Genomic DNA, 23557 nt, shown 5'->3' on the forward strand with positions numbered 1-23557 from the left:
AAAAAAATAAAAATAAACTTATCAATGTAAATGTCCCCAAAAGTACACTGGTCACTAGAAAAAAAAAAATTTAGGCAAGTTTTACTTTGTTTTTTTTGTTTGAGACAGAGTCTTTCCACATAGTGCAGGCTGGCCTTGAACTTGCTTATGTAGTTCAAGGCTGGCCTTGAACTTGCTTATGTAGCCCAGGCTGGCCTCAAACACACGGTGAGTGCTGAAATTACAAGTGTGCACTACCATGCCTGTCCTGACAGGTTCTTAAAAGTTCCCTGCATTTAACTAGTAAAATTCAAGTTAGTGTTACAAATATCAACATTAAATATTATTTGTAGTAGTATTTGGGGAAAAAAAACCAGTATGGTCAAATAAAAAGTTTTAAGTAGTTTTTTTTAAACATTCCAGCTCTTACCTCCCATGAACTCCATGAGTACTAAGCCCTTCAAGGATTGAAGTATTATATATACAGTTTGTATTTCTAACAACAGCTTATCAAATATACTAATATCTGGAGGGGATCAAGTTTTTACCCTCAGCCCTGACAAATCTCTTGGACCCTCAAATTTCCTCTTGATACTGTATAGATTTGTACAATCCACTGTTAGAAGACTTCACAGATGTTTCTCAAAGCCTTAACCTAAACAAGATAATCCCAATTATGAGTTTTACATACATGGAAAGTCTTTTTTCCTCCATATCCCTTACAATAAGGTTCTAAATGTTAACTGAAATGTCTTTCATAACACATACCAATAATTCCTTCAAATCTACAGAGCCTGTTTCCAGGAACAGAAAACCCACTATTTCTTTAAGGTTCAACTAAAGCTACGACGTATCAATAATCAAAATACTCCTATCATATTTTCTTTTTATCACTCAGTGATTTCTTAGCAATTTAAAGGGTTTATGTTTTCTCTTTGCTCATTTCGACCTCTACAAACTAGTTCATCTACCATTTCCATAATTCTTTTTTTTATTCTTTCAGATAGTTTTTCTATCATTTGATCTATAATAAATGCTTTTTAAAGCCACATAAGATGAAATTTTAACCACCATATTAAATTCTGCCATATATGTTATATATTAAAAGTATACTGGGATCTAAATAAAGAGCCAAAAGAATTTTCCATCAAAGCTTAGAATTTAAAACTTCTACCTTGTGGCAGCCAACCCAACAAAGACAAACTTAGGGACAATAACATCTGAAAGAACAATCTTAGGAGGCTGTCCATTCTCACTTTTTTTAAATCTCAAAATCACTTCCTACTTTTGAGAAGCCTGAAGAATTTCACTTGTAAGAGTTATTCCTATTAATGTCTACTATATTTGAAATTAAAACTACAAATTCTTTAAATACAATATAAACAACTACAGAACAATTTTTTTTAAAAAATTAAGTGAAGGCAGTGGCAATGTCTTACGCTTTTACAGATCTCTTTAATAGTGGGCTAACAGAAAACAGTGAGAGCCTCACTGCTCCTTCTGCATCCAATCTGCTGCCACAGTTAGCCTGATTTAAGTACATGTAGGTAAGTGTGCCCATAACTAAATAAAAAAAAAATGGTAGCATTTTGAGTATGTTTGAGTATGTTTATTTATTTAGTGGTACTAGGGACTGAATCCAGGGAGCACTGATCCAGTCCTCCCCCTTCCTTTTTTAATTTTGATACAGTCTTCTTGCTACACTGCCCAGGCTGGCCTGGAACTTGCGATCCTCCTGCCTCAGTCTTCCTGTTAGCTAGGTTTATAGATGTGTGCTATCATGCCTGACTGAAAACGGCAGCATATTTTGAAAGCTTTTTCAGGTAATTGCAGACATTTTTCTTTGATACAACAGAAATTGACAAGTGATGTCTCTTAAAGATTAGCTACAATGAATCATAATCAATGAAATTTTCATACTTTTCCATATTAAAATTCATTGGCCTAGGGCTAGGATAAAGCACAGTGGTAGGTTACTTGCATGGTATGTGTAAGATCCAGGGTTCAACCTCCCAGCACTGCAAAATAAAGTAAAATAAATAAATACAACCCACTTTGAATGGATCTTTTCTACCTATGTGTGACTATGTAACATGTATCAGTCATTTGGAAAATCCTGGTTCACTGAGATTAAAAAATGTTTAAACTCTTTTAAAAGTGTATTACAATAAAAGACACATTGCTATCAATCTCCCTCAAAACACTCCCTCTTTGGTTCTTCCCCATCATTCGTAGCACTTTCTGAAATAATTCTGGAAGTACTCTTTCATGTCTTTAGCTGTGCTGTTGTAGCTGCCTTGATAACCTGAATCTATCCAAAACACTGCTTACTTCTCCCAGTAATGATACGCAACAACATGTATGAAGTCTGGCTAACCAGGGAACCAGGGTCACCAACCTGAGCTCTACTGTCCTGAAGGGTTTTTTTTTTTTCCTTTGCTTTGCTTTTTGGGACAGGATCTCACCAAGAAGTCCAGACTAGCCTGGAACTCAACCATTCTCCTACCTTAGAAATGATTTTTAGCTCCATCTTCCCATTTCACCTTTCCTAAGTTTAGCGATTTGAGAATGGAAAGCAGTTATACATTTGTAGTTCTACCTACAAACTATATTTGGATAATAGTAGTGAATTAAACTTTTCGTTCTAGGGAATTCCGATGACCAATTTCAAGAATAAGGAAAAACCTCTAACAATGATCTTTCAGTAAAGATATAATAAATATCTTCTTATACACGTAACTATAGGTCAGAGGGAAGATAGTTTCTTAACTTTGAAAGTACACTGAGCATTGTGATAGATGTGAAGAGGCTACTGCAGGTCCCTGCCCCCTTAGAGCTCACATTCCAGTAGAGGGAGCCAGACCACAAACATGTAGACAAATATGATCATGTTATAGTGTTACTCAAAAGAGAAAATGAAATGGAAACAATTTCCTTACGTTCTCAACACTAACCAGTAGCAATATCTTCAAAGTACTGAATTTGGTGGATGAAAATTTTATTATGCATTTTACTATTTAGAAATCCTGTAACATAATTATGCACCTAAGTTCAAAATTGCTTATTATGTGTTTAGTGCTGGGCAAAATTGTGACTGCCAAGTCTTGGTAAATTTAAAGCTCAAAACTAGGTAAATCTTCACAGTTTCAAATCTAACTTCTACTAGTTCAGAGAAAACACTATGGTAAACTTAGAGCTCTTGCTTTCATGATTATAATTTTATGAGGAAGGATAAAAAGAGCTCCCACATTCCCAAAGGCAACTGCAGGCAGTGAAGGTAGTCCAGAACCATAGTCTTTTGCAGAAGTCATTCAAAGAAAAAATATCTGTTGACAAGGACTGTTTGCAGCACGTCTAGTAATACTGGAAGAAAGAGTATTTTTTTCCCTTTCATGTTATACTCTATAAAGAACTGGTGGCAAAAGGCAGGAACTAATAAATTTCTATTTTTCCATTTTCCCTCACAAGCAAAAACAAAGCCTCTTCTATGACCTTTCTATGGTTAAAAAACAACAGTTATGGGTACCAAATAAGTAAGAAAAAAATCAGACACTTCTTTATTATGTCAATACTAAAAGGTATTGCTCATGTATGTCTAGCCTTTCTGTAAGAGACACACATATCAGATTCCACAGGATATTTATTTTTATAATCTTTCAATATATACAACCCATTCCATATACACAAACATTAAGTAATCTATTCATTCTATAATAGTAACTTCCAAACTACTGTTTCACAAACCTCAGAGATCTAGGTCCCCAGTCCAAAAACTATATAGTACTCTGCCACCAATCTGTAAATATTTTATGACTGCAAGGAAATAGCTAGTTGGATATAAACAGCTTTGAATTGCCCAAAAGAATAAAGAATTACAGAGAAAAAGGTAGATTCACCTTTCTTTTAGAGCCTGTGGCTTGTCATTCCATCTCTAAATAAACATTCAGAGTTGTCTTTGCAAAGTGCTTTCCTCAAGGCTCAAATGTGATGACAGAATTCTGTATAAAAATTTCTCAAGGGTTACCCCCACAATGTAATAATACAACTGACATCCTACAACTCCAAGAACTGTCCACTATATACATTCTCCACAGACTCATCTTGTCCCATTCTTCTCAGTCTTCATTCAACTAATAACATATGTAAGGAATTAAGATGTGAGGCATATGACACGCAATTAAGATGGGAGATTGCTGGTTAACTACCATGTACTTTTCAGTTCTTCAGAATTAAAAGAGTAACACCAGATACCAAACACTGAAAAAGATAATTATAGGGAAAGAAAAACTCACAGTACAAAACGTGTAAATGATATGCAATGGAATTACCATGGTGAATTCCTACTATCTTGTCTAGTGAAACTATCATCTCTAATTTAGTTTTATCTAATAACTACTTTCTTATTCTCTTTAATGGTTTGAACAATATTCCATTCTTACATCTGGTAATCTGAGCAACGTAGTTGAGGATAGAGATATGCAATATAACAACCACTGTTCGTATTATTTTGTCTTGAAACCCTGTATCACTTTAATGGTCTTGCTTTGGTTTGTTTATGTTTGTGATACTGGTATGCTGCTACTGTTCTTCTTTTTATTTGTTTGTTTCTCATTTACTACTCTCTTTAAAATAAAATTAAAGGGGCTGGGGATTTAGCTCAGCGGCAAAAGCGCCTGCCTGGCAAGCGCAAGGTCGTGAGTTCGGTTCCCGGTACCGGAGAAAAAACCAAAAAAAATAAAATAAAATAAAATAAAATAAAATGAAAATCATAAGAATTTTAAAAAATTAAAGTATAATGTAATTTTAGGGTTTTTTTGTTTTAAAATAGAGTTGCATGCAACAATTTTAAAATTATACTGTTAGACTTATCATACATAAAGATGTCTACAAATAAGATCTTGAATAGCTGAACAACTTTTCAAGTTGGGTTAAAAGAGCAGGTGATTGATTAGTAGTTTTAGCATTCATTGAGTTATAATCTATGTGCCATAAAATTCACCTGTTGCAACAGTGTCACTTAATTGTTTTTAGCAAGTTTATTGCGTAGCAAGAATAATGCACTCATCACCACAACCCAATTTTAGAACATCTCCATCATGCTAAAAATATACCTTGTGATCATTTTGCACTCATTTCTGATCCCTCCTCCAAATCCAGTCAACTACAGACCAAGTAGTCGTACTGACTTAACTCTTTTCTGGGCATTTCACAGAAATATACCCATAAAACATGTTGTCTTTTGTCTGGTTCCTTTCATTTTGTATAATGAAGTTCATTACTGAAACTTGTATTAGTGATTCACTGCTGAAGATTCCTAGGAATGTAATTCCTGGGTCCTATGGTAAGCTTATGTTTAATGTTTTAAGACTAGCTAAGTTATATAAGCTCTATTATATGTTGCTAAGTCTGGTTTATTGATATTTAATTGAGGATTTTTATATTTCTATTCTTGTGATATCTTCGTCTACCACTGATACGATGGTATTGCTGGCCTCATAGAATAAATTTGAGAACTAGTCTCTATATCTACATAAGTTTATGAAAATTTAATTTTACTTCTTTGGTGAAATTTATCAGTGCAGCTGTGAACTACAGTTTTTCTTTGTGGGAAGATTTTAATTACTAATTCAATTTCTTTACATGGTGTAGGGCTTCAAATTTTCATCCTGAGTCATTTTCAATAATTTGTCTTTATAGGAATTTATTCATTTTTACCTAAGTGTGTTTACATTGTTGGAATGAAGTTATTCATTTATTCCCTCATAATCTATTCCTTAAAATTTCTCTAAATTTGGTGGTGATGCTCTTTCATTCCTGAATTTAGTAATTTGTGTCTTCATTCTTTTTTCCCCAGTCAGCCAAGTTAATCTTTTTAAAGAACTTTTTATTCCCCTGCTAATGTTTATCATTTCTTTTGATTCCCCTGCTAATATTTATCATCTTTCCTTTCCTTCCCGTGGGTTTAATTTGCTTTTCTTTTTGTAATTTCTTAAAGTGGAAGGTTACTGAGATTTTTCTTTTTCTTTTTTTTTTTTTTTTTTTTGGGTTTTTCTCCGGTACCGGGAACCGAACTCATGACCTTGCACTTGCCAGGCAGGAGCTTTTGCCGCTGAGCTAAATCCCCAGCCCCAAGATTTTTCATTTTAATACTGAAGTATACATGTATACAGCTCTCCCTTTCCATGGCCACCCAACCTTTTTGGCTTGCATGGACCACAATGAGTGAAAAGAAACTGAAAACAAAATAGCCACACATAAAATATATTTTATAGTTAATGTACATGAGCAACAAAACTGCTTTTGCTTTTTATAGCATTTTTAAACGAGTGCAACATAAAATTATATTAACTTATTTTACAAAATAATACAATAAGCTTAAGTTTAATAACTACTTAGAAAAATTTACATGGCAGGAACAATAAATGTCTGTCTTCACAGGCACATAAATTGGTAGTAAGCTGAAATAGTTATTGGTAATCACTGAACTTTACTTACCAAGTCATACAAACATCTGTAATGTCTGATACACATGGGCTTCAATCTGACTGTGTGGTAGATGCAACAGGCAGAGTTAGCACTGCACTGCACCCTCCGCTACACTGCATTCCACTGCTGCCTATGCAGTCCATTCCAGCACTGCACAACCAAGTCAGGAATCAGGAAAAAGGTTACTAAATCCAGGCAAGGTGATGCATGCCTGTAATTCTAGCACTCAGGGAGGCTGAGGCAGGAGAATGGCAAGTTGAGTTCAGCCAGGGCAGTTTGCCGAATTAAGAAGATTGTCTTAAAATAAAAGCCGGACATGGCGGCATACTCAGTAGGCTGAGGCCAGAGGGTTTCAGCGTGTTCAAGGTAAGCCAGGGCTATAGAGCAAGTTCAAGGCCAGCCTAAATTACAAAGTAAGACTGTCTTAAAAAAAAAAAAAAAGAAAAGAGAGAAAAGGGCTGAGGCTATAATTCAGTACAAAAGGCCCTGTGTTTGATCCCCAGTACCATCACCCCAAAAAATATTTGCTAAAAATCACACAATAATGTTTAAAATGCCTGACCTTGTGGAGTCTCATTTCTAGCTGTATATATATATATATATATATATACACACACACATATATATATATATACATACACACATACAAGTTCCTTTGTGAGTCCACCTTTGACCTATGGATTACTTAGAACTGTTCTAATTTCCAAACATACTGGAATTTTTCAAATTTTTTTTGTTGTTGATTTCTAATTTACTTTCATTGTAGCTGAAGATTTTTTTGGTATTACTTCATATCTTTTAAATTTGAGACTTATTTCTTGGTCTGGCTTCTTATCCTGGAGAATGTTCTATGTGTACTTGAGAAGAATGTGTATTCTGCTATTGTTATTAGTCTTCTACAGGTGCCAGATCAAGTTGGTTTAGCATTGTTCAGATCTTCAGTATCCTTGCTAATTTTCTGCTTATGTATCCATTATTTTATTTTTGTTAGTACATAATGAACACATTCATCATGAGAGATCTGTACATGTACATAACACATTTCAATCCTTTGTTTTAATCCCTTTCCTGTTCCTTTCCTCCAACCCTTCTCCTCTTCCCATCTATAAAAGCTGTATTTCCATTTTATCTGTTATTGAGGGTGGGATACTGAAGTCTCTATCAATTCTTCTATTGCCAGTTTCATTCTTCATTATGTCATGTCAGGTTTTTAAATATTTCCCTATTTGAGGGCTTTTTATTAAGTATATATGTTTATATTTGTTGTATCTTCCTGTTGAACTGATAGCTAAATGACAGTGAAGTCTCTCTAGTAACATTTTAAAGTCTTATTTTGTCAGATATTAGTAAAGCTATTCCATCTCTCCTATAGCTATTTTTTGCATAGTATATCTTTTTCTGTGCTTTTTTTTTTTTGGTTCTGGGAATTGAACTCATGACCTCAGGCTTGCCAGGCAAGTGCTTATGCCGCTGAGCTACATCCCCAGCCCTTTCTATGCTTTTGACAGGTGTCTTGGAATCTAAAGTGCCTCCACTTTCATCCTCAAAACCAACCCAAATTCTATTTTTTTTTTTTTTGTCTTTTTGAGACAGGGTCTTACTACGCTGTTCAGGCTGGCCTTGAGCTTTTTTTTTTTTTTTTGAAACAGGGTATCACTAAGTTGCCTGAGCTGTATTTAAACTTGACATCCTCAGTCTTCCAGAGTCCTGAGGTTACAGGCATGTACTATGCCTGGCTATATTTACTTCTTGACAATTCTCCAAATGCATTCTTGTATTCTTTGGAGTCTGTTCTATCATTCAATGCATAATAAAATCTGTCAAATGAATGCATAAAATCATGTTAAATTTGGATGACATATATGTAGCTAACTGAGGTTATCAAATACGAAGACGTCAGACAGACTTAAACTTTAGTAAAAACTCAAAATGAGAATCACAAATTTGGACCTCACCAATGAAGATTAGATAGACAGATAGATAAACAGATACATAGATAGATCGATATATATGATTTTTTGTCTTTTTGAGACAGGGTTTCAGTATGTAGTTCAGGCTGGCCTTGAACTCACTTTGTAGTCCAGGCTGGTCTTCAACTTGCAGCGATCCTCTTGGCTCTCAGCCTTCTGAGTGCTGGGATTAAAGGTGTGCGCCACCATATCCAACAATGAAGAAATATTATTCAGAAGTCTTGAAAATGGGAAAGTGTTGTCAATAATGTAATTCCGGCTAACACTGGAGAATGTTTTCTTACCAAACTTCCATTTTAATCAAACAGTTATGATGTCCAATAGGAGCTAATATTTAATATCCATGTTCAAGATGTTACCAAACAACGAATTAGGAATAAAAAGGAACCTCCTCCACCTACAAAAAAGCCATTTGCAAAAAGCAGTTAACATCCTAGATAACAATGAAAGAAAAGAAGTCGAGTTCCTACCTCATGTTATACACAAACTAAAAAGTTCTGGTGGCTGCAGGCACTCACTGGCTTGGAATTCTCTGACTCCAAAACTCTGCCTCCATCTTCACATGGCCTTCTGCCTATGTGTCTGTGCCTCTCAGTCAGTCATCTGTTTTTCTTATAAGGACACTCACCATTTCAATTTAGGGCCCTATAGTAAAAATTGTTTCTGAACCCTAATCCAAGCACTGTAACTCCATCCTGCAGTGGGACCCCAGTTTAGCTGTTCAATGGAGCCCCATCAGGTGCTAAGGTTATGTACTAGACTGCAGCACAAGGTCATTCAACACTGTGGCTAGACAATGCTTATTAAGTAAGATTTGCTGAATTTCTTGGTAAGAATGGGATAATGGAGTACACCAAATTTTCCCCAAGGACCCTTCTTGTTTTTGATCCTGCTTTGCTGTTTTAATTAGAGCCTTATAAAACCAGTAGCTTAGCAAAGGAGGGTTAGTGATTTTGGTAGTACAACACCCTGCAAAATATCCACTGTTCGTAAGTAACCCCTAATAAACTCATTTACTCACCAAGTTGGACTTGTCTGAATCATTCTTTCTATTTTGGCCTCCTCCCATTCAGAGGCAGACATTTTTACATCTTGCCATGAAATATATACACCACCCAAAATCAGATCCTTATATTAAATGCAACTGCAAAGGCCTTTTTCCCCCCATTATTTGGTTTGTTTGTTTGTTGTCTTTTTGAGACAGGGTCTCGCTGTGCAGTTCAGGCTGGCCTTGAGCTCACTTTGTAGCCCAGGCTGGCCTCGAACTCACAGCAATCCTTCTGCCTCAGCCTCCCGAGTACCGGGATTACAGGTATGTGCCACCACGCCTGGCTTCCCATTATTTGGATCTTACTGATCACACTGTTTTCAGCAGCTAGGACTTGTGCAGACCTTCAGGTTGTCCACTATGCAACCCATTACACTCTTAGAAGAAACCAGAGGAGTAAATCTTTAGATTAGGAAATCATTTCTTTGCTATAACAGCAAAAACATGAGCAACCACAGAAAAAATTGGACTTCACCAATGAAAAACTTTTATGCTTTAAGGAATAGTATAAGGAACCAGAAAAAGAGCCTATTCAACGGTAGAGAAAGTTTGCCAATCATATATCTGATAACTGTATCTAGAATATATAAAGAATTTCTACAACTTAATAATTGTCATATTGTGAAATACACAGTTGGTCTTCTGCCCATTTCTTGACATGCAGCTTTTAAAACTATTGTGTTACTGGCTACTCTGGTCCATATGCTTAAGTTTGCTTGTTAATCACTGACCAAAGGAGATCTTTATTTTGCTAAAAAGGATGAAGGATTTATTTAAAGCTAGCTCTCAGGAGACAGAGAAGCCTCACTGCCCAAATTACCATCTCACCATGTACAGGTATACAGGAGTTACCTCTAGGAAGGAACAGAAGGGAGGGGAAATAAATGTACATTTTGAGGCTTGCTGTATCGTTCCCAGCCATCTTCCATTCCCTCTCCTTCCCTTTGGAAACTAAGGTCACAGACCTCCTGGGCAAGCATTTGTATATTCTGCCACTCCACCTGGGCCGAGAGGGGGAACAGGTGGTGCTTATGCCCCAGGCACAAGTAAGTCTGGAAAAAAATCACTTGTCTCTAAAAGATTTCTAAAGCTCCATTTTGCCATGCCTGTTACAAGCCCTCAGCCCCAACCCTGTTATAGTACAGCCCTTAATCTTGAGGGCCTTGACATGCCCCATCACCTGGGTGGCCCTGGAACATAGATTTTTATCAAAGGTAGCTAAAGAATAAGCAAAATGAGCTAGAATCTTGGGCCTGGAAAAATATCACTAAAGATTGTGCGGCCAAATAAAAAAGAAAATCAAGTCAGGAGATAGCTAACAGCTGACATCTAATAGAAGGGGGTTTTTTTTGTTTGCTTGTTGTTTTGCTTTGTTTTTGTTTTTCCTTCAAGCAACCATTCGTAAGAACCCTTTTTATAACCTCTATAGGTCTCCTCATTTTTGGTAGGGCTGACCAAGCTGAGCAATGTTTATAATTCTCCCCTGCTTCTCGAAGGCACTGCCAATTAAACCACCTGTGGATGTGTCCCTCTGGGCTAAGGTAGTTTTCCCCAGGCAGAGTCAGATCAGTTTAGGTCCCACATGGGAGGGGATGTGAAACATACAAGTGTCATAAAATCCTTCTAGCCAAAATTCGAACAGTATCAGAGAGAATGGATCTCAGGCTAAGTTTATCTTACTAATCTGGTACCACTTAAATAATTTACAAATACACAACAGATTTAGCAGATAATACACATATGCACACAAACATACACAGAACAAAGACTCAGATTTATCAGGTACCAGTTTTTTAAGTTACACTATTAGCATGATTTTTTCCGATTTACAATTTTAAGCAATACTTAACCCTAAATTTTTATGTAGCAAGGTGAGACATTTTATCTCAAAGGAGAATGATTCCCCATTCAATCTGAGTTTGAATTTTCTGAACTTTTTTTTCTTCCTACCTTATCATATCATTTAGTCAATTTTTAGACAGTTCCTGCCCTAGCTTTTAAGACATTTCCCACTATATTAGAATTCAGACATAACTAGTCAAAGTTATGTATCTTCTCCTCGCTCTACCCTTCAAAGCCTCTAGAGTAGAAAAAAAAAACCACTTTAGGAAGCATATTCCCCACAAGAAAATCACAAAGACAAGCAATCCATAGTCAAAAATTTCCAATCTCCTAATTGAAGTATGGAGGTGGCAGAAGGAAATAAAAATTAACTGCTAGCAAACAGAAGTTCTGACAAATGTTTGGGAGCACAGTCAGTTTGTAATGAACCAAAGACTGTTAGCCAAAATGAAGGGAAATTTAAACTCACATTAGAAATTCACCATTTATCTGAGTGGCTGCTTGGTCAGTGGGAACAGAAAGCTCTTGCTGATACTTGTCACTAATCCAGAAAAGGGCAAGGAAGGCAGCTGTGAATGTTATCTTGACCAAAGTTACTCCAGATAAACTGAAGGACAGTAGCATGAAATGAGAATGTACTTTCAGTTACATAGGCCATGTTGTATTACAATATTATGGTTTAGATCTAAAATGTCCCCCCAGAGTCTATGTGTGGAAGGTGGCAGGATCACAACAGCACTATAGTCATCAGTAGATTCATCCACTGATGAGATTCAATAGCTGAATGTGCTGTTAGGAGGTGGGGCCTGGTTGGAGATGGGTTACTGCGGTCATGGCCTAAAAATGCATATTCTTGTTCCTGGCTCCTCCTGCCCCCTTCTGCTCTCTGGCTCACACAGGATGAGCAGCTGTCCTCAACCTAGACTTTTACACCATGTCTTGGAGCCATGTTTCTGTGTTGGAGCCAGCTAACTATGGACTGAAACCATGAGCTAAAATAAGCCTCTTCTCCTTAAATAATAGGTGTGACATATTTTGTCCCAGCAATGACAAAATGACTTAAGACACACAATAAAATCACCTTTTTCTCAGTTACACTAAGTAGAATTTATCTAAGGAACTATGAAGTGGCACAAACACCCTCCATTCCTGAACAAGTCACAACAGAGCTCTCCACACACAGTCTAGTGGCTCCAGCCTCTTAAAGTCTCTTAATCCAAACTTTCCTGTCAGGTAAACAGTTCAAGAACCTTTAACTTTAGACTGGCCCACAAAGAAGCCTCAAGGCAGCTTAAAAGCCCAAAATGGTTCAAATGAAGCCCCAGACTGGGTCATAAGAACCTGAAAAACTAGGAAAAGAATGAGGCCAAGTGTTCTCATATGGTACCAACTGGTTACTGCCTTAGAGGATACTGTCCTCCACAAAAATGGGAAGCCCTCTAGCCAACCTGAGTGTTCTGTTGGGTCTTAAAGGGGCAAGACTGCGTCTTGCCTTATATTCATATGGTGGTGAAGGTACAGCTCCAGCAGACTCCCTCATCATAGAATCCTGACAATCACACGTGTAATCAGTATGCAGCTTTTAGATGGTACTGAAGTCCTAATGTCCACCCTAGAATAAAGGTGGTTATAAGAAGATAAAAGAAAACCAACAAACTAAACGAGTGCTCCAAACCAACAAAACAAATACTTGGAACTATTTTCTCCCTTTGAATCTCTTCTCACACCAGTCAGTGCCCTAAAATGACCTGCAGTAAGTCCAAAAAGCCTAAACAGCGATGGTGCTTACTTCACCCCAAATGACACCGCCAAGCAACATACAGAAGGTCCAAATGATAGAGACAATAGATCCCTGGACTGCACCTTCCAATGGGAAACCAGGCAGAGACTGTCAGCTCTCCAAAACACTTTCTTCCTTTTACCAACAGAAGTGTTTATAAGCAACTGATGCCATGAACAGGTGAACAAAAAAAGGAGAATTCTCAGATGTAACAGTGTTCCTGGAAGCTGCTGGAATATACCTGAAGTCCCAAACATAGGTGCAGTACCCATGAGTAGTGAGTCCCTTTTTCCAAGTATCTAATGTCTCCTCCATATGAAACGGGAGATCCATGTCTCTCAAGACCCAGGACTTAATTTCTGGCTGGCTTCCCCAAACTATAACCGGCACTCATGTCCCTATGTTCAAGTTCATTTGCTTGCTGCTGACCAAATCAAAGGAGGCCATTTATTTTGCTAAAAAGGAAAACAAATTCATTTAAAGCTAGCTCCCAGGAGATGGAGAGGTCTCAAAACCCCAACTCCAATCTCACCAAATACAGGTGTTAGGTGTCTTTTATAGGAGGGAATAAAGGGAAGAGAGAATACAATAAGCCAATGTACATTCTGAAGTTTGCTTATCTTCCATTCCCACTCTTCCCTTTAGAAACTGGGGCCCCAGACCTCCTAAGCAAGCATCTACATATTCTGTCCCTTCATCTGAGCTAAGAAGGGTGTTGATGGTTATGTCCTGGGCATGAGGAAGTCTAGAAAATGAAAATCAAAACTACAAGGCGGCTGGGCATGGTGGTAACATGCCTGTAATTCCAGGTACCTGAGAAGATGAGGCAGAAGGATGGCAAGTTAGAGCCCACCTTGGACCACTTGATGAGAACTTGCCACAAAATATAAATATAAAAAGAGGTAGCAGGTGTTGCTCTGTAGTAGAGTACCCCTGGGTTCAGTCCCCAGAAAAATCAATCAATCAATCAATCAATTCTGAGATGCCACTTCATACACACTGAAATGACTCTAATTTTAAAAGATGGGCAGTTTTAGACAATGAGGCCAGGGACATTCAGCCCTGTAAGGATATCAGGTCTTAATATTATCTTTAGCCCCTCAATAAAACATCTGACATTACCCACCAAGTACAATAAATTTTTAAAAATTTAAATAAAAGGGGGGTTCAAGGATGTGGATAATTGGCCTCATACATTTCTGCTGGTATTACAGACAGTTAAGTTAGGTAGGAATATTATAGGCAGTCAGACAGGGCTGAGTGCTTGAAAGAGTCAAGAAAAAAGGTGAAAAAGGCTCCACAATTGTGGCCAGAGAAGCTTTAGTTGAAGGCCAAGCCTCAAGATAACAACAAAAGGACTAGGCCTACTACTCCCCAAGGGATGAGATAAGTGATAACACTTGGTCTAATAAAGTCTAGATAGGTATCGGTCATCTCAGTGAGCAATCAAGATCCCCTATCCATCACCTACTTAAGAAGTTCTTTGTTCCTGCCATGCCCTATGGCTAGGTGACTTGCTTCCCCATTGGATAAGTATTACCTAAGCACTACACTTACAAGCTTACTGGTTAATCATAGCTGTAACTCACAATGTATCCACCTGGTTGTGCTCTACAAAACTTCCCCTCAGAAGAGGGGTCAGGGACAACCTACTTTCAAGGTGACCCCTCCCGTCCCTCTCAGGCAGGAGCTTTCTATCCCTCAATAAGTATTTCCTATTCTTAACCTCCATTGTTCCCAGAATTCATTCTTCTATTTTAGGGAACATGAACTGGCATATCAGACTTCTAACAGGTTGGGAGTTATAATATTTGCTTTATATCATATTTGGAGGTTCTGATACCCCTATATCACTAAGAATGTAAGAGTATATTCTAAAAAAACAGAATGATGATTCTTCAAAAGACACTTACCGTATTACCCAACTATTCCTTTTTAAGTATACACCCCAGAGAAATAAAAACTTGTATCCACATAAAAATCTGTACATCAATGTTTATAGCAGCTTTACTCATAATAGTCAAAAAGTATAACAACTCAAACGTCTGTCAACTGAAGAGTAGATAAATACAACATGGTATAGCCCTATAGTGGAATATTATTCAGCAACAGAAATAGTGGTACTTGTTAATAATGTGAATGAACCTCAAAACATACTAAGTGAAATAAGTTTTGTTACATATACACATTAAATACAAATCTTGTATGAGGACCAGGACAATCCCTTTTCACTCAATGCAGCTCGAGCAAGTGAAAAGGTTGGAAGCCCATGATAGCTTACAAGAGGCTTGGTTTTGCATGACAAAATGTTCTAAAACTGATTATGCAATAATTGTACAGCTCTGTACACAGCTCACTTAAGAAATACTGAATTGTATAATTTAAATTTGTGAATTAATCAATAAAACTGTTTAAAAAAGAACTTCAAGTTACCAAACTTTTTAATCCAAAAATTTATGAAAAAGGAAGGGCTGCATCTACAAACTAATTCATACTTCTTTTTTTCTTGGTAACTTCAGTAAGAAAGTTAAATGTAGTACTTAACTATAACACTTATTTTAGGATTCTGGAACAAGAATTTCTCTACTCAATTTCCCTTTCTAAACATTTTAACTGCCCTGTGCCACATGTTTTAATAACATTATTTGTGGCTTTAAATCCTTAAGTGTAGAAAAGACATACCATTAAGTTTATAATAAATAAACTTAGATAAGTAAGCCCCATTAATAAAAACTTGAACTTAAATTTATTAACCAAAGCGAGCTTTTCACTAAAATTACAGGAATAATTTTATTCAGACTGCTTTGGAAATCAGTCAGGTCACACACAAAAAGAATGCTGGTAACTTTTTAATTTTTTAAAATTCAGTATCACATGCTGAAAATTAATGAATTACTTCACAGTACAGGTATGCTTACTTTTATTGTACTTTGAAGACACTTTTACACATTTTCAATGAAGGTCTGTGACAATCCTGTGTTGAGCAAGTCTATCAGAACAACTTTTTCACTTGCACAGATGATGATCATTAGCATCTTTTAGTAATAAAGTATTTTTAATTAAGATAGGCACTTTTTTAGACATAATACTATGGTACACTTAATAGGCGACAGTATAATAGAAGCGTAACTTTTGTATGTATTGGACAACCAAAAATTTCATATGACTCATTTTACTGCACTACTCACTGTATTGCAGTTAATACTCAATTTACAGTATCCCTGAGGTACACCTGTAGAACTAAAACTGGGAGTAGAGGAGGGCAGTGGGCTTACACCTGAAGTACTTAAGAACTTTAATCATTTCAACTTTATACTTGTAGAAAACATAGTTGGGCTAAATAACTAGATATTTCCTTAAAATTGTAAGTATCAGTATGAATGATTTCATTTAAACTGTTCACAAGATACACTATGCAGATGAAAAGACTTAATCCTGAACTAGGCCCAGAGTATTTTTGATAGTTATCTCACCTCAGCCCAGGAAGAACACATTAACTGAATAAATTTTACACTAGACTAGAAAAACAATAAAGACCAATGCTGAAAACCTTAATGCAACCCAAATTTAACTACTGGAATTATCTGCTCTTTTTCTTTAAAACCACCACAACTAATGTTTAATTACATTTTCATTATGTTTCATTTATCCTAATGGGACTATGTGACAAAAAATTGTCAATTATTGTATGAATATAGGACACTCTCACTTGTACCAACAAGCCATTAATACAGTTATGAGGAAATATATCTTTCAAGATGCATTTATTCAGCCAGGTATGGTGACACACATCTGTAATCCCAGCACCTGGGTGGGCTGAGGCAGCAGAATCACCTTGGCCTGGGGTTATATAGTAAATTGAAGGTCAGCCTGAACTATATAGTAAGATCCTGTCTCAAAACACAAAACAAAAAAAGAAAATGTTATTTATTCCCAGTCAAACCCTTGCATTAGTATTCAATGTTCTCAGTCTGTACTATTAGTATTCAATGTTCTCAGTCTGTACTAAAGTATTTTACATATGTTTTTAATTACAGCAGCAGCTACCTAACTGATTTTGGGTATATCTGTTTCCTTTTGCAACCCATGTTACTAAAAGTTATAATGTAGTGGTTAACTTTTGCATGTTATGGACTCCCTAAAGTTATAAGCCCTCTTCAGAAAAGTATACATATGCACATTCTGGCTGAAACCCTCACAGACTCTATTTTCAGAAAGCCAACTATTACTTCTCATAACCAAAGTCTCAGCCTCATATTCAAAGTATCTCATAATGTAGTCACTGTTAACTAAGCTATCTCCTACCCTTTCTACTATACATACCAATCAGGACTATCACCTCATTCTCCTAACACAGATATATCATCGTCTTTCCTGGCTCACCTTCACTGTTTCTCTTGTTGCTTTCAAGCACAACTGTCAGCTTTTCCTCTATCCTTTGGTCTTGGGGACTAAACCCTGGACCTTTGCACTGAGCTACATTCTCAGCCCTTTTTTTATTCTGAGACAGGATCTGCTAAGTTTCTCAGCTGTGCTTCAACTCAACATCCTCCTGCCTCAGGTCCTAGACTGATGGAATAACAGGCGTTCACCACCATGCCTGGCTATAGCTGTTACCTTATGACACTGACAAATCTTTCCTGTGAATCTAAAATACCTCCCTTGCCACAGGGTTTACCTCCACCTATAATTAGGTGCTTTCTGAATTCTGAAACATCTCTACCTTTTAGGTTATGCACCAGATTTTCCTTTATACAAGGTATATTCCAAGTCAGGAAACACAGGAGGCACTTACTTTTGAACTGTGTAGGACATTTCAAATACTATGTTCCATATGTCTCTATTTGAATATTTTCATAAGACATATCTCACACACCCTTTGTTTTTTCTCCTCTTGCAGCCTATTAATAAGATCCTTAAGGGCAAAGATGGTGGCTACTCCATCCTTGTGTACCGCACAGAGTCCAACACAAGCAGAAAGGTGTGTGATATAGAGTATCTGAATAAATGGACATCAGTATTCTTTAAGCATTTCATGTATTCCGTAACTTGTAAGATTTCTCAGGAGTTATCTATTTTTCCCCCTAGTAAAAAGTCAAACAATGCTCCATTCTAAGCAGGTACTTGGATCAAATGAGAACTTTTTTTACTATCCAAAACAGTGGTTAAATTATTCTCATTCACTCACTAAAATTTCTGTCAACCTTGTCTAAAAAAAAGTCTTGGAATCTAGGAGTGGTGACACACACCTATAATCCCAGCACTGAGGAGGCTGAGGCAGGAGGATTATTTTGAGCTTGAAGCCAGCTTGGGCTACACAGTTCAAGCCCAGCCCAAATTACACAGCAAGATCCTATCTCAAAAAACAAAACAAAAGACCATCTTGATCAAGAATCCTCACCTGATGGCCTGCCTAGAAGGGAGCACACAAGGATGGCTCCTACACACAAAAAAATCCAAATGGAAGATGAATACAGTACAGCATTTCATGTTCTCACTTACAAGTGAAAGCTTAAAAAGCTGATTTCATAAAAGCAGAGATTAGAACAGTGGTTACTAGAGATCAGGAGTAAGGTACATGGGAGATTATGGATGGAATGCAAGGGAGACAGGATGGCTAATGGGGACAGGGGTGCACTTGAATAGGAGAAACAATTCCTAAGGGTCCATAACATACCAAGGTAACTAAGGCTGACAATCATATACTTCAATATCAAGATTAAATATACAACTGTATATTTCTATAATCAATAGAAAGGATTTTGAGTATTTCCAGCACAAGGAAATGATAGATATACCAACTACCCTAGTCATTATACACTGAATGATTTAATGAAATATCATGCTGTACCCCATAAACAAGTACACTATGTAGCAATTAAAATTTTTTTAACACTGAAAAATAAGATTTCAAGAAACCTACTTACATATAAAAAAAGAAAAAGTCCAAATGTAAAAGGCACCCCTTTAGTACTACAAACAAAATTTAACTCCAATTACTAAACAAATTCTGAGAACAGAAGTAAATACTATTCCAGATTATACATATGTACTCCACAGGTTGAAGGGAAATGCCTAAGGACACAAACTTTTTTTTCAAAGAACTCTTATACATGATGCAACAGTTTAACCAGAACTGAGGGTGGTGCTGCTTGGTGTAGAAAGTTTACCTAGCATGCATGAGGTTAAAAAAAAAAAAAGTTACCCAAGTGTGGTGGCATATGCCTGCAATCCCAACTACCTGGGAGGCAGAGGCAGGGCTCAGGCAACACAATGGTTCCTTGTCAAAAAATAAAAAGGGGTATAGCTCAGCACTTCCTGGGTTAAGGCCCCATGTGTCTATCTGCCTCTGTCTCTGTCTCTGTCTCTGTGTCTCTCTCTCACTGTCCCTCCTCCCCTTCTTTCTCTCTTACACAGTTTCTGACCAAAAATTTCTTGAAACATGAGCACACCTTAAGAAATATTATGCTAAGTGAAGAAAATCACATAAAAAAGGCCAGATAGTGTATGATTTCATCCATATGAAATAGCTAAAATCAGCAAATTCATAAAGAGAAAGTAGATTAGTGGTGATCAATAGCTGGCGGGGAGGAGATATGCAAAATGACTAGACATAAGCATGGGGTTTGTTTTTGAAGTGACAAAAATGTTCTAGATTGGTGATAATGGCTGCTGCTTTGTGAACAGTCTAAAAATCATTAAGCTGGGGATATAGCTCAGTGGCACAGTGTCTGCGTGGCAAACTCAAGGTCCTGAGTTTGATTCCCGGTACAAAAAAAATTTATTAAAATGTACAAGCAGGTAAAATCTAGTCAGATGTGGTGGTGCACACCTGTAATCCCAGTGCTCTGGGAGGCTGAGGCAAGAGTATTTCAAGTTTGACATCCTGGGCAATTTGGCAAGACCATGTATCAAAGTACAAAAGGGGTGTGCGTGTAATGGATGTAACTGTGTGAAGGACTACTGTTCAAACTCCAGTACCACCAAAAAGAAAAGAGAGGGGTGCCCTTCAGAGCCAGACATGGAAAAGCACACCTGTAATCCTAGCCCTCAGTAGGCCAGAACAGGAGGATCATAAATTCAAGACCAGCCTGAACTACACAGTGAGAACCTGTCACAGAAAACCACACACACAAAGTAAATTTTATGATATATAAATTTTAATCTTAATTGTTTTAAGTTTATGACTGGACTGAAAGTATAACTCAGTGTTGCATGCACATGCACACACACACACATACACCCTGAAAATCACACACAAAACCTATGACCACTTGGATATTTTATGTTAGAGAAATCTGTTTTTAATAGGAATCTATTTTGTTGTTTTTCTCCAACTGATCTAAATTAGCAGCAACTAACTAGTTCCTTACTAGCTTCCTGCCCCTTTTTAGAACCACATCAATTACTGTCATTAGTGGTTATCAACATGACAACATTTACAAACAGGCTTTTTTGTTGTTTTTGAGACAGACTCACTACTTCCTTCAGCCTGGCCTAGAACTCCATCGTACTCCCTCAGCCTCCCAAGGGCTGGGATTGCAGGAGTGCTAGAACTAAATGTGTGTGCCATCACACCTAGTTACAAATATATACTGTAGAACAATCTGAATTTCTGCTTCTTGAAAAAAATTTGGCAGTCTGAAAATACTAGGCACACCTCTACAACAGCAAGGGCCTGCAGCTGAGCAGCAAGGCACATACCTGATTCCATGGAGATCATCCCCACCACTCTCCACTCTCTTGAAACACTGATGTTTAAGGGTCAGTTGCCACCTAGCTTCCAAATTGTGTGATCCCTAATCTAAACAAACACCTTCTACTTTTCTTACTAGGGTGTACTGCTGATAAAATGTAATCATATTCAACTAATTTTTACTAACTGAAAAAATAAAAATTATGACAGACACACCTGTTGGGGGGAAACCCTCCAACTGTTAGATGCTGTATAAACCAAAGTGAAACAATTTAGGAAAAAAATTCATGTGTCTACTCCTACAGACAGAAAATAATGCATTTACTATTAAAAATTATTTTCATCCACTCACTGACATTAGAACAATTATCCCCATAATTACATATCAGCCCAAAATGAGAGAATATTTACTCAGTATTGAATGAATTAAAACTAACTTCATTTACTCACTGATTTTATATTTGGACCATCTAGAACTCTCTTAATACTTCAATGCACAAAAAAAACCACCCTTTACCTATTTGTAGCTTCTATGTATTAAACTATATTTAGCAAAGCTAGAAGAAAACAAAACAAGGTAAATATGAAAACTAACCTAGAAAACCAGATTCTACTACTTCCCATCACAACATACACTGGGCTTTTGAGTCAGAAGCTACATCAAGCACCTTTCAGCTTTAAAATCTGTGTCCTCATTCAGACCTTCTCCTTCCCTCCAAATAAACTAATTCATCTAGCAGAAATGCTTTTCCTGCAGATGGGAAAGGTTAAGAGTATTTGCATTCCATTTCATTTTTATCATCACTTCTAACAGCTAATAAAACATCAATATATAAGATGACTTCTAAAAACAGCCATTCCCTTTCAACTAAGCAAAACAAACTCATTTTTCAAACTCTTTCAAAAGAGAGACTAGCTGGGCATGGTGGTGCATGCCTATAATCCCAGCACTCGGTAGGCTGAGGCAGGAGGATCTTTGTGAGTTCGAGACCAGTCTGGGCTACAAAGTGAGCTCAAGGGCAACCTGAACTGCACAGCAAGACCCTGTTTAAAAAAAAAAAAAAAAAGACCAAAAAAAAACAGAAGAGCGACTAGATGGGCCAATTACTTAGCATTTTATAAAAACAAACTTCAATGGTTTTCCCCCCATCATGCCTTTTCTTTAACTTGTCCGTGTATTCTCAATTTTTCAGGTGACATTTTCAAAAACATCACTATTACTGGATATTATATAAAACTACAGTGATAGTCATAACTGCTTTATAATTCCAATTCCTAAATACTCAAGAGCAAAGGTGTAAATGGGCTTTATTCCCAAACGATAACACAATCTTTCTGCTTAAACTCTATCGTAAATAAAATGGGTTCTCCTAAAGTCTACCAAGTTCCCAACGCACACAATAACATGAATCACAAGAATAGTTTTCCAAAAGTGTAGGACTAAAAACAAAACCTGAAGCACAGAGCGTTATTAGATTGGCAAAGATTAGTGGAAAATCCAGATGCTGAATCATGATGTTAGGAGTATAATGTGTGTTCATTGTATAGAATTAGATACAGTTTGTTGCTTACCTATGCTTTACCGGTTATTAAGAGTGTTGTCTGATAAAAATTTGAGAAAAGACAGAAGTGTTCTTTTTTTTTTTTTTTCCAGGACGGGGAATCGAACTCACGACCTTGAGCTAAATCCCCAGCCCCCAGAAGTGTTCTTTATCAGTCCTGTTCAACATAATGGCCAACATTTACCTATGGCTACTGAGCCCTTGAAATTGGCCAGCAAAGGTTATCACATTGAACAGTGAAGTTCTGTATGTAATTTGAAATGCAAAGAATAAAGTTAATGAATCAAACTTGTTCAAAGTATCGTGCCCTGATGTTAACACCAGCTAAAATTCTCCTGATACCAAATGATAGTGAAAATCAAGGATCAGCCTAAACATTTAATGCACTTTTGAAATGAGAATCCGTGGTAACTATAATCAGAATTTAAGATATGATATTTACTAAAAGGTAATATAAAATTTACACCGTCTCCCCCACTGTCTTTGTAAGAGGGGTACTCACTTTCTGAATAATTTCCCTATGCATGCAAATCACTTTTTCCTTCAAATCTGTTCAGTGTCTTTTGTTGAGAAAAACAAATAGCAAAAGTTCTCAGCACTAATATATTCCCGCGACTCGGGAAATTACACACGTTAATTTCCCTTTGCCCTAAGAAAGACTAAAACATTTGAAAGGATCTGCTGTATTTCCTGAAAGCCTTATTACCCATTTTTCTCTAGCTCTAGGTATACGAATCATTCACATACGGTCGCGATTTCATTCCTAAACACACTAAGTTGTGGGGTTTTTTTTTTCCCCCAGCCCCAGTGCATCCGTCTTTTTGGCACTTCAGGTATTTGACCAGCTCCTCCTACGTCAAGAAAAGTAACCAAGATGGTGCACAAAAAAGTCAAAAGAAAACAAGTCTGGGAACTTGCACACGAGTAATAACTAAATCCTGCTAGAATCAATCAGGTCTGTGCTTCTCCGCCCAGGAGAGAGCACACGCTTACAGCTATCCGCGAAGCGAACCGGAGAGCAAGGTCGCGACCCTAGGTCGCGGCAGCCAACGCGGCCCCCGCCCCGCAGCGCGGAGCCACCTGTTAGGCCCGGGCCTCACCTGGCAGGAAAGAGGAGACGCCTACCCGGCAGCGCGCCGGACGCGAGGGCGGCCCGCACGGAGCCCGCCCCTCTCGCCGCCGCGGCGAGATCCC

At 37.3% G+C, this 23557-nt stretch overlaps 1 protein-coding gene across 3 annotated transcripts in view; it reads right to left on the reverse strand.

The window, feature by feature from the left end:
* Positions 1 to 23557, reverse strand: part of Ankrd28 (ankyrin repeat domain 28) — a 182804-nt gene that overhangs the window by 158879 nt on the left and 368 nt on the right. The gene's annotated exons all lie outside the window — the stretch shown is intronic.

The sequence above is a fragment of the Chinchilla lanigera genome, unplaced genomic scaffold (assembly GCF_000276665.1).
Source record: "Chinchilla lanigera isolate Chin_1 unplaced genomic scaffold, ChiLan1.0 scaffold00029, whole genome shotgun sequence".
Taxonomy (NCBI): domain Eukaryota; kingdom Metazoa; phylum Chordata; class Mammalia; order Rodentia; family Chinchillidae; genus Chinchilla; species Chinchilla lanigera.